The following is a 14,724-nucleotide window of genomic DNA, read 5'->3' as shown; positions in this document are numbered from 1 at the left end:
TTTTTGGTTATGTTTGTCACAGCAATAGTAAAGGAAAGTAGGATCTTTCTATAAAAGTTATTAAAAGGAGGACTGGAGAGAAGGCTCGGCAGGTAAGAGGTGACTGTGGCACTGTGGACTGTGGGCACTGGAGTTCAGAACCCAGCAACTATGTAACAAGCCTGGTGTCCTGTAAACTAAGGATTCTACACTCTCTTCTGTACACACATACACACACACACACACAAACACAAAATTGGGCATTTTGTTTATGTGAGACAGGGGTTCTCTGTGTAGTCCTGGCTGACCTGGAATTCTCTCAGTAAGCTATGCTGGTCTTAAACTCAGAGATCAGGCTGCTTCTGCTGTCTGCTGGGATTAAAGGTGTGCGCCACTAGCACCTGGTTCAAAAAATCATTCTTTTTACATATCTGTAATCCCAGCACTTGGGAGACAGAGGTAGGTGAATTTCTGAGTTGGGGCTAGGCTGGTCTATATGAGAGTTATAGACAGCCAGAGCCACATAAAAGACCTTATCTCAAAAAGTAGAAGGAGAAAAGAAGAAGAAGAAAAGAAAAAAAAATAGGAAAAATCTCGTTGAAAGGATAATGGTGTAAGAAGGAACCAAACTGAAGCCATTTTGAATAAAACTTCCATTTTGAATAGAGGTCAAATAAAATTTAAGTCCCCAAGACCTCAATGGGTAACTGACATCCTGTTTGGCAAGTTGAGGCAAGTCTCCCACTACAATTTGAATACTACAGTTTGAATAAACCAACCAATAGGAACAAAGACAAGTTCCTAAGGGAGACCTCTGTCCGGAAATCCTAATTTGTGGGATAACTCGGCAGACTTATTTGTGGATTTGGAGCTTACAAACTCTGCAACATTCTGGGTGGTGGTGGCGGTCAGATTTTGCTGCCTGATTCAAATAAAGATTTTGCTTGCTGGATTCTTGTGATGGCTTGGGTTTTTTAGATTTTTACACCCTAACATTTGGGTACCAAACGCTAACCTATTTGAGCCCCTAAGCTGCATTAGCAGCACCTCAGACTGTTTTTCAGTCATCTGGACTCTCGGAGGTCAGCCTGTGTTCTGGTTTCTTGTTGGAGCCTGTCTGGGACCCAAGAAAGGAGAAAGTGGCCGCAGCATGGCTCCTAGGGCCAGAGGTGGACAGGAGACGGGCCCGCCTTTTCACTGGTTTCCACTGAGGGAACATTTGCTTCTGGTTCTGGGCATGCCTATGTCTTGTCCGTTTGTGTCTGTAGTTTCATTTAGTTTGAATGTTGCTCTGTGTTTCATATCCGGAAAAACGGGCCAAAGTTCATCTGCTGGCTGTTCACTTCTTTCTCGACTTAGTATTTACTCATCTCAAAGATTTTCAGAAAAAAAAAAAAAGCGGACAACAACAACAATAATAACAACAAAGCAACAACTGATAAACTGGCTCGATGCCTGCAGCTGAGAGTCCCGCACTGCTGGTAAAGCCCCGCCTCCTGCTCGCCTGACAGCAAACCCCAGCCGCCTGATCTGTGCAAGCTGCTCTTAAAGCAGGACCAGCAGCTGCCCAGCTTTCTCTGGTCAGGAACCCGGTGGTGGCTACTCCCGCTACAGAACCACGGTGCCCATAAGAGTTGGATTCAGCAGGCAGCAAGGCGCTCCTCCCTTGAAATTACAGCTGGGGGAAGTAAGGAAAGTTTTGTCTGTTTTGAATGTATACATGTATGTGGCCAGTGCATGTTTGTTTCTGACTGGTCTTAAATGTATGAGTGTACTATGTTCTGTATGCACTGGTTATAGATCATTGGCTTTTAAGTTATTGGGCATGGTTAAAAATTTACAATATCAGTACCAAAAAGTTAACTTAAAACTAGTAACTCAGGGTTGGAGCCATTCTGGGCAGCAACACATGGCATGGACCAGCCAAGGAAACGGGTCTCCAAAGATACTTTTAGATTGGAATAAGATTTTTATATAATTTCTGCTCTGTCTTAAAAAACAGGTTTATAAAAAAAAATATTAAGAGGTATTTAAGCTGCACAAGAGGTATTTAAGCTATACAAGAACTTTTCTTTCTGTTAGCTAAACTTTGTAACATAAAAATAACCCACTTATAATAATAACTTATAATAACTAACTCTCTTATAATAAAACACTAAGTTGTTTACACTGTTAAAATTTGGTTTCGCCTTCTAAGAATTATGGTTGTGTTCTATGTTTTCACTCTTTTAAAAAAAAGGTACTTTGTTTTTCAAAAAACACACAATTGAGAGATTTTAAACTACTTTAGTGAAAATTTTGGAATTTTACAAAAAATCAAAAACTGGACCTTTTAAAAACAGCTTTTTAAAAATGTTTTCACTTATAAATCTATGAGACATTTTAAAGTTTATCAGATATTTTATTGTAATGTCTTTGTTAGTATGTGATCTTTATGGATGCATAAATAAAAGACTAAAAATTAGGGCCATAGCTAAACACCAGAGACTAAAAAATTCCTGTCTTATGATGCAATGACCATAGGCAATCTGGCGAAGAACTTGGATACTAAAGCATTATAGCATTAAAGAAATTGAGAATCTTTTTTTTTATTAGATATTTTCTTTATTTACATGTCATGTGATAGCTCCTTTCCCAGTTTCCCCTCCAAAAAAAAAACAAATCAAAAAACAAGAACAAACCCCTGTTCCCTCCCCCTCCCCCTGCTCCCTACCCCACCCTCTCCTGCTTACTGGCCCTGGCATTCCCCTACACTGGTTTAAAAATATGTTTCAAGATATGACTTAAAGTAAATAGGACTGGAGAGGTGGCTCAGCGATTAAGAACACTGACTGCACTTCCGGAGGTTCTGAGTTCAATTCCCAGTACCCACATGGTGGCTCACAACCATCTGTAATGAGATCTGATGCCCTCTTCTGGTGTGTCTGAAGACAGTTACAGGGTACTCATAGAAATAATAAATAAATAAAACTTTTTTTAAAAAAACTTAAAGCAAATAACTAAAAATAGATGAGGATTGTTTAACTCAGATATGCTTGAGAGATACTAGTCCTCGAACCTGTCAGGGATCTGCTGAATATGGTATTTAAGGTATTTAAACTTACTATGACGGAGACTCTCAGATTCTTAGCAATGACCCCTGGGGTCTCAAGACAATGGACTCAGGTCAAAGGACTCCACCTGGACTGTCGTGACACTAACCACTGGGGATAACTGCCCTGAAGCCTAGCTTGCTTCTAGGGCCTGACCTGAACTGTGGACAAGCAGGACCCTGGAGAGTTGATTGCCCCCACTTTGGCTAGACAGGGTGATGTCAGTCCCTCCTCTGCTCCTCCTGCACAGGAATGTCTGATGCTGTCCTGTTAGCTCCACGGCCATGGAAACCACAGGAGCCTGGGATAACTGTCTAGGAGACGGAATACGGACTAGTCTCTGACATTTTAACTGACACATAGGCCATCTAGAGCATAGTTTATCCTTCTCAGGTCTCTCTGATCCCATGGATGGCTAAGCTAACTAACTGTTGCTTTGTCAGCTGGGCAATAGCGAGCTATCAGCTCCTTCCCCCAAGACTACAGCCACCTTGTTAGCTCATTAGTTAGTTCATTAATTAAAGCTACCGGATCTCTTATTTAAAAGGGGGCGGGGGTGGCAAACAGGTTTATCTTGCTCACAGGTTTCATGTTAAAGGAAACAACAGTTTTCAGATGCAACTTTTCACTAAAAGAACATACTTTACAATGACTGTTCTCCGTACTTATGTCTCTGGTAAATGAAAAAAAAAAGATATTCCAAGTCCATGCAAAGTCTAAGGATAGAAAAACTTAAATAAGGGCTGGCGAGATGGCTCAGGCGGATAAGAGCACTGACTGCTCTTCCGAAGGTCCTGAGTTCGGATCCCAGCAACCACATGGTGACTCACAACCACCCGTAATGAGATCGGACGCCCTCTTCTGGTGCGTCTGAAGACAGCTACAGTATGTTACACTGGAGCACGCATGGCGGGAGTGAGCGGGCCATCCTGAGTTCAATTCCCAGCAGCCACATGATGGCTCATGGCCATCTGTACAGCTACAGTGTACTCATACACATAAAATAAATAAATAAATCTTTAAAAAAAAAAGAAAAACTTAAACAAGATTCTACGAATCTCAAAAATAATGTAAAATATGAGCCGGGCGGTGGTGGCACACGCCTTTAATCCCAGCACTTGGGAGGCAGAGGCAGGCGGATTTCTGAGTTCGAGGCCAGCCTGGTCAAAACAAAACAAAACAAAACGAAACAATGTAAACTATGTAGAGGTAAGGAGTGTTTCAGATCTCTTTCCACTTCTGTGCTGTTATTGCCCTGAGATTTTGGAATGTCGAGATTTGATTGAGCACTGGCTGCTTATCACTCAGTCACAAGCTGGGATTCTGAGCTTTCTCTGATGGTCTTCTAGGTATAACTAAAAGATGCTTTTCATTGGATTAAAACATCTCTGTCCAACCTCTATACCTTGTTCTCTGAACAGAAACAGCAATAGCATGCTCATGCCTTTTAAACCTAGAGCTGTAGCTTGTGCAGAGACTCAGAGGCATCAGTCTGCTCCTGTTGTTTGCAAACGTGTTAACTAGTTTTCTACAATATGAATTTCAATACAATGGTAATGCTACTATATCTCCTTTTTTAAACTAAAAATTCATGCAAGCATCAGAGAATCAAAGAAGTCGTAAGACTTGGGCCCACCTGTACAGGTCAAATGGACTCCAGATAAGCACAGCCAATCAGATGCTGAAAAACGCTCCGTTGTCCAGCACTTGACCAGCCTTCCTGGGCCTTAATGGCTGGAAATACAGTTATAGAAGAGAGTACATTGTCCTTGTCCCCTTGACAGGCTGAAATGCTAAGTCAAAAGTAAATTCTCTTGTTGTTTCTATGCCTCTGGGCTAGCCAAGACACCTGGAAACCTTGATGGAAACCTACTGAATTGGGAGACAGGCTGGAAACTGGTTCCAGAATCTCTTTGACTGGACCCCTTGGCTGACCACCATATTTACTACTGTCTAAGGACCGCTGTTCAGTCTTTTCCTCCTGCTCCTTGATTCCCAATTCAGTTAAACTCATGGTCCTACGAACCCAATACAATCTGTTATACTCTGAAACAGATAATCAAGGACTTGAGTAATGTACAAACACAAAGAAAGGGGATAATAAGAAGGAACCAACCTGAAGCCATTTTGAATAAAACTTCCATTTTGAATAGGGGTCAAGTAAAGTTTAGGCTCCCAAGACCTCCCTGGGTAACTGGCATCCTGCTTGGCAGAAATAGAGATGTATGTGGGGACTAGCGTCCTGGTTGGGTAGTTAGACATGACTGCTGGCAAGTCTCCCTGTCACGGTTGAATAACCAACCAGTGGGAACTGGGTAAGTGTGCCACGAAGACATGTTCTCTTCCCTAAACCCAATTGGTGGGACATGGAAGTCCTCTATCCCTAAATCCTGATTGGTGGCACAGGGAAGTCCTCCATCCCTAAATCCTGATTGGTGGGACAGGGAAGTCCTCCATCCCTAAATCCTGATTGGTGGCACAGGGAAGTCCTCTATCCCTAAATCCTGATTGGTGGGACAGGGAAGTCCTCCATCCCTAAATCCTGATTGGTGGGATGACTTGGCAGAGTTTGTGGTTTTGGAGTTAAAAACTGCAACATTCGGGCTGGTGAGATGGCTCAGCAGGGAAGAGCACTGACTGCTCTTCGGAAGGTCATGAGTTCAAATCCCAGCAACCACATGGTGGCTCACAACCACCCGTAATGAGATCTGATGCCCTCTTCTGGTGCATCTGGAGACAGCTACAGTGTGCTTACATATAATAAATAAATAAATAAATCTTTAAAAAAAAAAAAAAACCAGCAACATTCTGGCTCAGGGTTGCAGTTCAGCTCTGGTGGAGTCTGTTCTGTGGCCCTGGTCCACCAGTAGAGGTCTGCGTGCAGTAAATGTTTGCCATCTGCTTAAACACTTATTAAAATGAAGATGCAGTCAGCCCCCAAGTCTCTTCTTTTGTCCCTGACCTGTCAGTTTTTGCTGCCTAATTCAAATAAAGATCTTGCTTTGGGTGGACTCTTGCTCCTGCTTGGGTCATTTTGGATTTTCGGACCTTGACGATGGTTCTTTCCTCTTCCCAGGACTGCCCGTGGTTGTTTTGTTCTGCTTCTGGATTCTTCATATGAGCTCCAAGGACATCATGAGCCAGGTATGGTAGTATTTCTCTACCTCCAACCCCTATGATAGAACTTGAGGAGTAGGGAAGAGGCTCAGGAGTTCCAGGCCAGTCTGAGCTACATGCACCTATCTGGGGAAAAACCAAACCAAACCAAACCAAAACCCCAACAATACCGGCTGGGAAGGTGCTCAGTGGGCAAGAGGCGATTGCTACTGGGCCTAGTGACCTGAGTTTGGTTCTCAGAATCCAGAGGTGGAAGATGGGAACTCACTGCAGAGAGATGTCTCTGACCTCCTCCTGGGCCCTGTGGATGTGGACTCCTGTGGGTTCTCTCCTTCTACTATATGGACCCTTGGGATAGAACTCAAATCTTTTTTTTTTAAATTTATTTATTTATTTCATTTATTTATTATTATAAATAAGTACACTGTAGTTGTCAGACGCACCAGAAGAGGGCATCAGATCTCATTACAGATGGTTGTGAGCTACCAGGTGGTTGCTGGAATTTGAACTCAGGACCTTCAGAAGAGCAGTCTATCTCACCAGCTCCTAGAACTCAAATCTTGCCAGGAAGTCCCTTTACCCACTCATCCCATCCACCTTGCTGGTCATATTTTTGAAATTAATTTAAAAAGATTTATTTATCATTTATTTTATGTTATGCGTGTTTGCATGCATGAGTTTGTGTACCACATGTGTGCAGGAGCCCGCAGAGGCCAGATCCCCTGGAACTGGAGTTACAGACAGTTGTAAGCTTCCACATGGGTGGTAGGAACTGAACCCAGATCCTCTGCAAGAGCAGCCAGTCCTCTTAGCCCCTGAACCATTTCTCCAGGCCCTGTTTTTAAGTAAGGGGTGGGGCATAACTATTGGGAAACTAGTGATTGCTCAAGAGTTTTCTTCTTGTTTGATTTATTAGTTTTTGAGACAGGGTCTCACGCAGCCCAGGCTGAACTCACAGCATGCAGCCCTTGGCCCTCGTGCCTCCATGTCCCATTGCTGGCACTGCAAGCACGCACCACCACACCTGCCTAAACGTTTTCTTCCTGGTCATTGTCTTCTCCATTTAAAACAGTGTTGAACACTTCCTCTATGGTCAAGCACACAGGAGTACTTTGTTTATGAGCAGAGAATCTGGACCATATGACTGTAAAGATCTGTCCCTGGTGATGTGGCTTAAACCAGCTGTCGTCATTTGTCAATGTCCTTGCTCCATTGATTTTTATCAACTAGTTTTGTTTTTTTTAGGGGGGTGTTTTTTGTTTTTTTTGTTTTTTCTTAAAGATTTATTTATTATTTTATGTAAGTACACTGTAGCTGTCTTCAGACACCGCAGAAGAGGGCATCAGATCTCATTACAGATGGTTGTGAGCCACCATGTGGTTGCTGGGATTTGATCTCAGGACCTCTCGAAGAGCAGTCAGTGATCTTACCCGCTGAGCCATCTCTCTAGTCCCTCAACTATTTTTGTTGCTTCAGGATCAGAGAGGAGAAAAAATAAAATGATTAGAAAATTACACGCGACAGTATTCTCTCCTCCACTCCTTCGGCCAGGCTCCTTTGAGTCCCTGCCATCACTCCACACAGCTGGTATCCTGAGTCTCATTGGACCGAAGCAGCATTGGATTTTTCTACTTTGACATCCAGAGCACTGGGCAGGAATTTGACTGTAGTTTCTGGTAGAATTGATATCCTGTGTTTGATCTGGCAACATTTTACTGGGTTTAGCCAGGTTACCCTGCCCTCCTTTTCTGGCTATTCAAATGTCCCTGGAATTCCTCATTCTTTCCTAGATTCCAGGTGATGTCATGACAGGCCCCCAGACCTTAGCACAATTCTATGGTGGAAGCACCATTCAGGCCTTTAAACTCAGCACATGGGCAGCGCCACCTGCCAAAAGGAGAACAAAGTCCATAGTTCTGGGGAAGTCCCCGAATGTACTAACCTTGCTTTTTGGATTCTGTAATTCTGCTTCTGGCTAACTGTTCTTGTTAACTGAAGTATGTCAACCTAGGACATGGTTTTGTGCTTAAAAGCTCAGCCTGAGAAAGGCTCGGGTCTACACTGGGATCCTGAACACCCAGTATTTTTGCCAGATGGCCAATAAAGACTTTGTTGGCTTAAATCCATATCTTTCTGTTGGCTCAAACCTATATCCACCAGAGCATCGTTGTGGGTGGATAACCTTGTCTTGTCATCCTGACTGGCTTCAGGAAGGATCCAGTTTGGGACTTGGCTTGAAGCTCAGTGATATGGAACAAGCATAAAGCCCTGGATGCAATTCCTGCCCTGTGTCTCGGCTTTGTAATTTTACTATGCCCCAATTCTCTTGCCACTCCACTCTTCCGAACCTGTGCTTTCACACTCTCTTTTCCTTGTACTTAAAATCAGAGTTTTGTTTGAATTTTTAAGTTTTTTTTTTTTTTAATGTGTGTGTGTGCGCATGTATGCAGAGGTCAGAGGACAACTGTCGGGGGTCGGGGTCGGACTCCTTCCAACAAGTGGGTCTTCTTGGAAACGGGTGGGACTCATGTAATCAGGTGTGGCTGGAAGTTACTGCTGAGCCATACTGCTGGCCCCTGCTTTGTTCCTGAGACAGGGTTTCGTTTACCCCAGGCTTGCTTTGGAGTTCTATTAATATACAAATAAAGGTGATGATGAATTTATAATTCTTCTCCCCCCATCTGCCAAGCGCTGATCCTACAGATTTGTAACACTATATCTAGTTTACATGGTGCTGTAGACAGTGTCCAAGGCTTCACACATGCTAGGCAGGCATGCTACGAGTTGAGCTACATTCTCAATCCCAGATACAATTCGTGTGAACAAAAACTTACCACCCCTTGTTTCTACCTTTGCCCCCTTTCAGTACAATTTGTCACTCTGAGGAAGAGCACAGAGAAATAGTATTAAGAATAATTGCTTTCGGGGCTGGCGAGATGGCTCAGCGGGTAAGGGCACTGACTGCTCTTCCGAAGGTCCTGAGTTCGGATCCCAATAACCACATGGTCACTCACACCACCCTTAATGAGATCTGACACCCTCTTCTGGTGCGTCTGAAGACAGCTACAGTGTAGCTGTCCAGCCCCGGAGCGAGCAGGGCCGGAGCTCATGGCCATCTGTACAGCTATAGTGTACTCATACTCATAAAAATAAATAAATAAATAAATCTTTAAAAGAAAAGAAAAACTGAAAAAAAAAAAAAAAGAACAATTGCTTTAGGCTGGTCTTGATGGAGCACACCATTAATCCCAGTACACTTGAGGCAGAGGCAGGTGGATCTCTGTGAGTTCTGAGCCAGCTTGGTCTACATATGGAAATTCCAAACCAGTTAGAATTTTATAGTTTGGCCCTGTCTCAAACAAAACAAAAAGAACATTGTTTTAGCTACAGACTGCTATTTTCAATTCTCAGAAGGTATATAATAAGCCAGGCACAGGAGCTCACGTCTGTGAGCCCAACTACTTGGGGGGCTGAGACAGGAGAACCACCATGAATTTAAGTCCAGCCTGATGTACCGAATGAGACTCTGCTTAGAAATCAAAAAGTAGAGCTGATAAGATGTTCAGTGAGTAAAGGCACTTGCCACCGAGCCTGATAACCCGGGTTCAGTCCCTTGGACCTACAAGATGGAAAGAAAGAACCAACTCCTTAAAATTGTCCTCTGACTATCCACACGACATGCATGCTGGATACACACTTGAGTACCTGCACGTGTGCCTGCACATGTAAATTTAAAAAAAAAATTAAAGATTTGTTGCTGTCATTTTTTTTTTTGTTATTGTTGTTGTTTTGAGACAGGGTCTCTGTAGGTTGCCCTGGCTATCTTGGAACTCACTATGTAGACCAGGCTGGCCTTGAACTCACAGAGATCTACATGTCTCTATGTGATGAGCAGAGTAAAAAAAAAGTGCCATTTATATATGTAAAAACAGCTTAGTCAGAAACACCACCACACCCAAGGCTGCATGTGATAACCAGAACCCTGTGATATCACTCACTCAAGATTACCAGGCACAGGACTTGAACCCTATCAGCAGTACTACATGCATAAGCAGAGCAAAGGCAACCCAATGCTTTGTGCTTCCTCAGGACTGCTAGAGACACTGGAGAGAGACCACCGCCATCTGCCCTGCGTCTGTAGAGCGTCCAGCATCCTGACTCCATATATCAGACACTACTGTCTGAATTGCCTTGAGTCAGAGAGTCTGAACCTGACCTTCAGCTAAGGTACCTCAAACAGGGAAGCAGCCTCGGGGAGACAGGAACTTAAGAGGATGAACCTTGTGTGATGACACTCAGCATAAAATAGAACTTTTGTTATACTAACTATGTGTACCTACCTTCTTGCTTAAGAGACTGCCTTCTTAGTGCTGGGATTAATGACATGTGCCACCATGCCTGACTTAAACATTTTTTTTAAAGATTTTTTTTTTCTTTTAAATCAAAAAGTATTAGTAGTGAATGATATGGGAGTTTTGTCACCTAAAGGGTTAATTGTCCAGACTCTCAGAGAAATAATGATCACAAGCTATTGTGGAAAGGTGAGCATTATTCGAAACTACCACAGGTAGAGTCCAGGTGAGAAATGGGAGAGACTGGGTCTGATCCAGGCGTTCATTCAGGGGCAGTGGGGGGTTTTTTACGCAGGAATATGTGAGGGTGGATGTAAAGTGTTCTAGCCTAGTGTTAAAGCCAGAGAGCAAAGAAAGGATGCAGAAGAACCGGAGGATTTTCAGGACTGTATGTACTGCGGCTTGGTTCAGCAACTTGTATGATTTCTCTGCCCTCTGTTGGCTAAAACAAAGATGATCAAGCTGGTCACAGCTACTAGGAAGGCTGAGGCAGGATTCAGGAGGGCTGCCTGAGCCCTGGAGTTTGAGGCCAGCATGGAAAACATATGGAGAACTAATCTCAAAGGCAAAACAACACTGCCAAAAACATTCCACAAACAAACAAGCAAACAAACCACAACAAAACAAGAAAGAAAAGTCAACCTCCCCTCCCCCTCTTGAACACACACACAACAACCAAACAGCAACCACCCCATCACAGTATTCCGGGTCTCCAAGTCCCCCTGGCTTGCAGGAAACAGTTCCCCAGAAAGGTGGATAATGGGGATTTGAGTTTTTAGGCATCTTCTGCCCAGGAAAGATGAGTATTACTCATGGGTCATTTTCCAGGGACTGTCCCTCTGGAAACAGGTGAATCTATGTGTCTTTGGTTATTTGATTCTGCAAGGTTGTGTGTGACTGTGTGAGTCCCAACCAACACACACCTGCTCCTGACGCTTCTGCCGTTGCCACCAGCCACATTGCCACAGTGAGGAGCAACCAACCAGGCTTGGAGGCATAGGTCGAGGCATAAGTTTGTTTGGACCACATATTGTTCTAGACCAACAATCTGTTCCCAGAATTTGAAGTTTCAGAGTTTTGTTTGTTTTGAGATAGAGTCCTGGGTACCTCTGATGTGAGACACCATGCACCAGGGATCAAACCTAGAGCTTTGTGCTTGCTAGGCAAGCATTCTACCTAAGCTGAGCTGTAGTCCCAGCCCCTTGACATTATGATAAAAGCAGAGGTGGGGCTGAATAGTTAAGAACACTAGCTGCTCTTCCAGAGGACTGAGTCAAGGTTTCAGCACTGTATGGAGTTCACAGCCATCTATAACCCAATTTCAGGGAATCTTATGCCTTCTGCCTCCTCAGGTACCAGGAAAAACATACTTCATATACATATACAAACAAAACACTCATACATACATGAGATAAAAGAATCTAATCTGCCGGTCTGTCCATCCATCTATCTGTCCACCCATCCATCTGTCTGTCTGTCTATCTACAGAACATGAGATTATACCTAAAGGAGTGGAAAGAAAGCTGAGTCCAGGAAAGCATGGGTAAAGTTCCCAAGGGCACCGGAGAAGCATGAATCCAGGGAAAACTGCATATTCCAGAATGAGCTATGAGTAACTATGCTGAGTGTCGTCAGTCTGCCACTGTTGAAGTATCACATACTCTTCTTTGGCTTATTTTACTTATCAATAACATGTTCAATAAAACCCACTGTGTTTAAAAACTGACTGACCATCCTACCTGAGTCTGGGAACCAGAGTAAGCCTCAGACCTGGCCAAGATAGTGAGCATGCCTGGATTTTTTAAAATGAAGCTATTTCTCAAGGAAAGGGAATTCAAGATTGATTCTGTGGTACCAAAAGGATCTTTGCTTTCTGGGTGCAGCTGGCCATAGTACCTGAGCAATCTGAAGGAAGACAGGCAGGGCAGGAGCGATGTCTTCGCTGTTGTCTCCACCCTGGCTAAAAGCGGTTGCTTAAGCTTTGGCTAACACCCGTCTTAAGGGCTGGCGATACAGCTCCATTGACAGAGTGCCTGACTGCTGTGCAGGAAGACCTGGTTCCATTCCCAAGATCACATAAACTAGGCATGGTGGCACACAGCTGTAAAGCCAGGGATCCAGAGGTGGGAGGCTAAATGGTCAGAAGTTCTAGATCATCATGGTTACAGAGAGAGTTGGAGGCTAACCAGGGATAGATAAAATTCTACCTTTAAAAAGAGTCACTAATGTCTAACTACCTTTTAAGTCCCTCTCAGAGACTTTATCCTAAGGGAGTAATTACCTAGAGATGGATGTGTAAGAATGATGCTTGGAACATTATTTACAGTGCCCAAGTATTAATAAAATAAATGTCCCCCAAACATAGAGGGTCATACAAGTTATCCCAACACTCAAGGCTGAGACAGAGGGATTGGCAAGAAGGATGCTAACTTATGCTACACAGTGAACTTCAAATCTAAAGACAATGGATACAATAAATTTTGGCATATCCACAGTGGAGGATGTGCCAAATAAGAGCGGGGTTTAGCCGGGAGGTGGCGGCACACGCCTTTAATCCCAGCATCCCAGCACTTGGGAGGCAGAGGCAGGTGGATTTCTGAGTTGGAGGCCAGCCTGGTCTACAGAGTGAGCTCCAGGACAGCCAGGGCGACACAGAAACCCTGTTTGGAAAAAAAAAAGAGAGAGAAGAGCTACACCCCAGGCAAGCCAGAGATCTCAGCAGCTGCCAGGTGGAGAGATGAGGATAAGAGGAGGTCATGCTTGCTCAATTAACTCTTTGTTTATTTTTTTAAAAAATATATAGGCCTTCAAGGACAGCCAGGACTATACAAACAAACCCTGTCTCGAAAAACCAAATATAAGCCAGACGGTGGTGGCACATGCCTTTAATCCCAGCACTTGGGAGGCAGAGGCAGGTGGATTTCAGAGTTAGAGGCCAGCCTGGTCTACAGAGTGAGTTCCAGGACAGCCAGGGCTACACGGAGAAACCCTGTCTCCAACCCCCCTCTCCCCCCAAAAAAAAGAAAGGAAGGAAGAAGGAAAGAAAGGTATACATAGAATTTTGGCTGGAGAGATGGAAAGAGAGAAAAAGGAAAAAAAAGTTATGCTTTATGAGTTAGAACTTAGACAAAGCAGGCAGGCTTATCAGCGAAGGACTGCAAGCAATTGTATCAGGGAACAGTTTCTGAGGGCTCATGAAGGTGATGGTCACTCCTCACCTCACACCTCCTCGGCATGCCTTCAAGTGAGTCAGCTTGCTTGTGGAGTACTCTCCTTGTCGGGTGATTGGCAGGTCCCACTTGATTAGCTCTTAAGGAAATGACCATGTATGTAATGTTCTAATCTTTGAGTCAGACCAGAATGTTTGGTCTCCATCCAGGTAGAACTCAGATTTCATTCCTTTGACCAGGAGGAAGGAACTTTTCTTAAACAGCCCTCAACAAAACCTTGATGACCAAATCTTCACATGGTATTTTTTACAACTTAGGATGGGCACTTAACAATGCTTTGGTTACCTAGTTTACCAAGAGTATCTGTGTGGAGGTCATCCTCACTGGCCTTCAAGCCATAGGGCAGGCAGATCTAAGGAAACAGGGATTGTGCTAGGACGTAGGAATTCTGGGACTGAAGAAAAATACAACCCAGAGAGAGGGAACCTCATTTGAGAAAATGTCCTGTTGAATTGGTTTGTAGGTAAGTCTATAGGTATTTTCTTGATTGATGATTGATGTGGGAAGGCCCATCCCATTGTGGGTGGTGACCCATGAGCAGGTGGTCCCGGGGTATATTACAAAGCAGGCTGAACAAGCCAGGGAGGGCAAGCCAGTAAGCAGCATTCCTCCATGGCTGATGCTTCAGTTCTTGCTTTCAGGTTCCTGCCTGAGAGGCTGGTGGGACTTTCCTCAGGGACAGAGTGTGACATGGAAACCTAAGCCAAATAAACCCTTTTCTCCTCAAGTTGTGTTCTGTCTTGGTCTTTACCACAGCAACAGAATCTAGGGAGAAGACCCTAGTGGAAGACTTAGACTTTGAGAGAATGATCTCAAGTCTGAGGAATGATGCTGAGCCTAAGAGGAACTGGTAGCCTGAATGTGACCCAAAGTTCTGGCAACAGAGGATTGCTATAGAGAAGTATAGCAAGTCACTTTTTTTTTCTTTTTTCTTTTTTCTTTTTTCTTTTTTTT

At 43.8% G+C, this 14,724-nt stretch overlaps 1 protein-coding gene across 2 annotated transcripts in view; it reads left to right on the top strand.

Annotated features, from left to right (window-relative positions):
- Nucleotides 1-1,509: 1,509 nt before the first annotated feature.
- Apobec1 (apolipoprotein B mRNA editing enzyme catalytic subunit 1) overlaps nt 1,510-14,724 on the top strand; it is a 28,909-nt gene continuing 15,694 nt past the window's right edge. Inside the window, exons 1-3 of one of the 2 annotated variants that reach the window (XM_031383306.1) lie at nt 1,510-1,666; nt 6,148-6,215; nt 10,278-10,415. The gene's annotated coding sequence lies outside the window, so the exon portion shown is untranslated. The remainder of the gene's footprint in view (nt 1,667-6,147; nt 6,216-10,277; nt 10,416-14,724) is intronic. The other variant, XM_031383307.1, reaches the window with a different exon arrangement.

Source organism: Mastomys coucha, unplaced genomic scaffold, assembly GCF_008632895.1.
Source record: "Mastomys coucha isolate ucsf_1 unplaced genomic scaffold, UCSF_Mcou_1 pScaffold20, whole genome shotgun sequence".
In the NCBI taxonomy this organism is placed as follows: domain Eukaryota; kingdom Metazoa; phylum Chordata; class Mammalia; order Rodentia; family Muridae; genus Mastomys; species Mastomys coucha.
The sequence above is the reverse complement of the archived record's forward strand: the minus strand, read 5'-3'. Positions and strand labels throughout refer to the sequence as shown.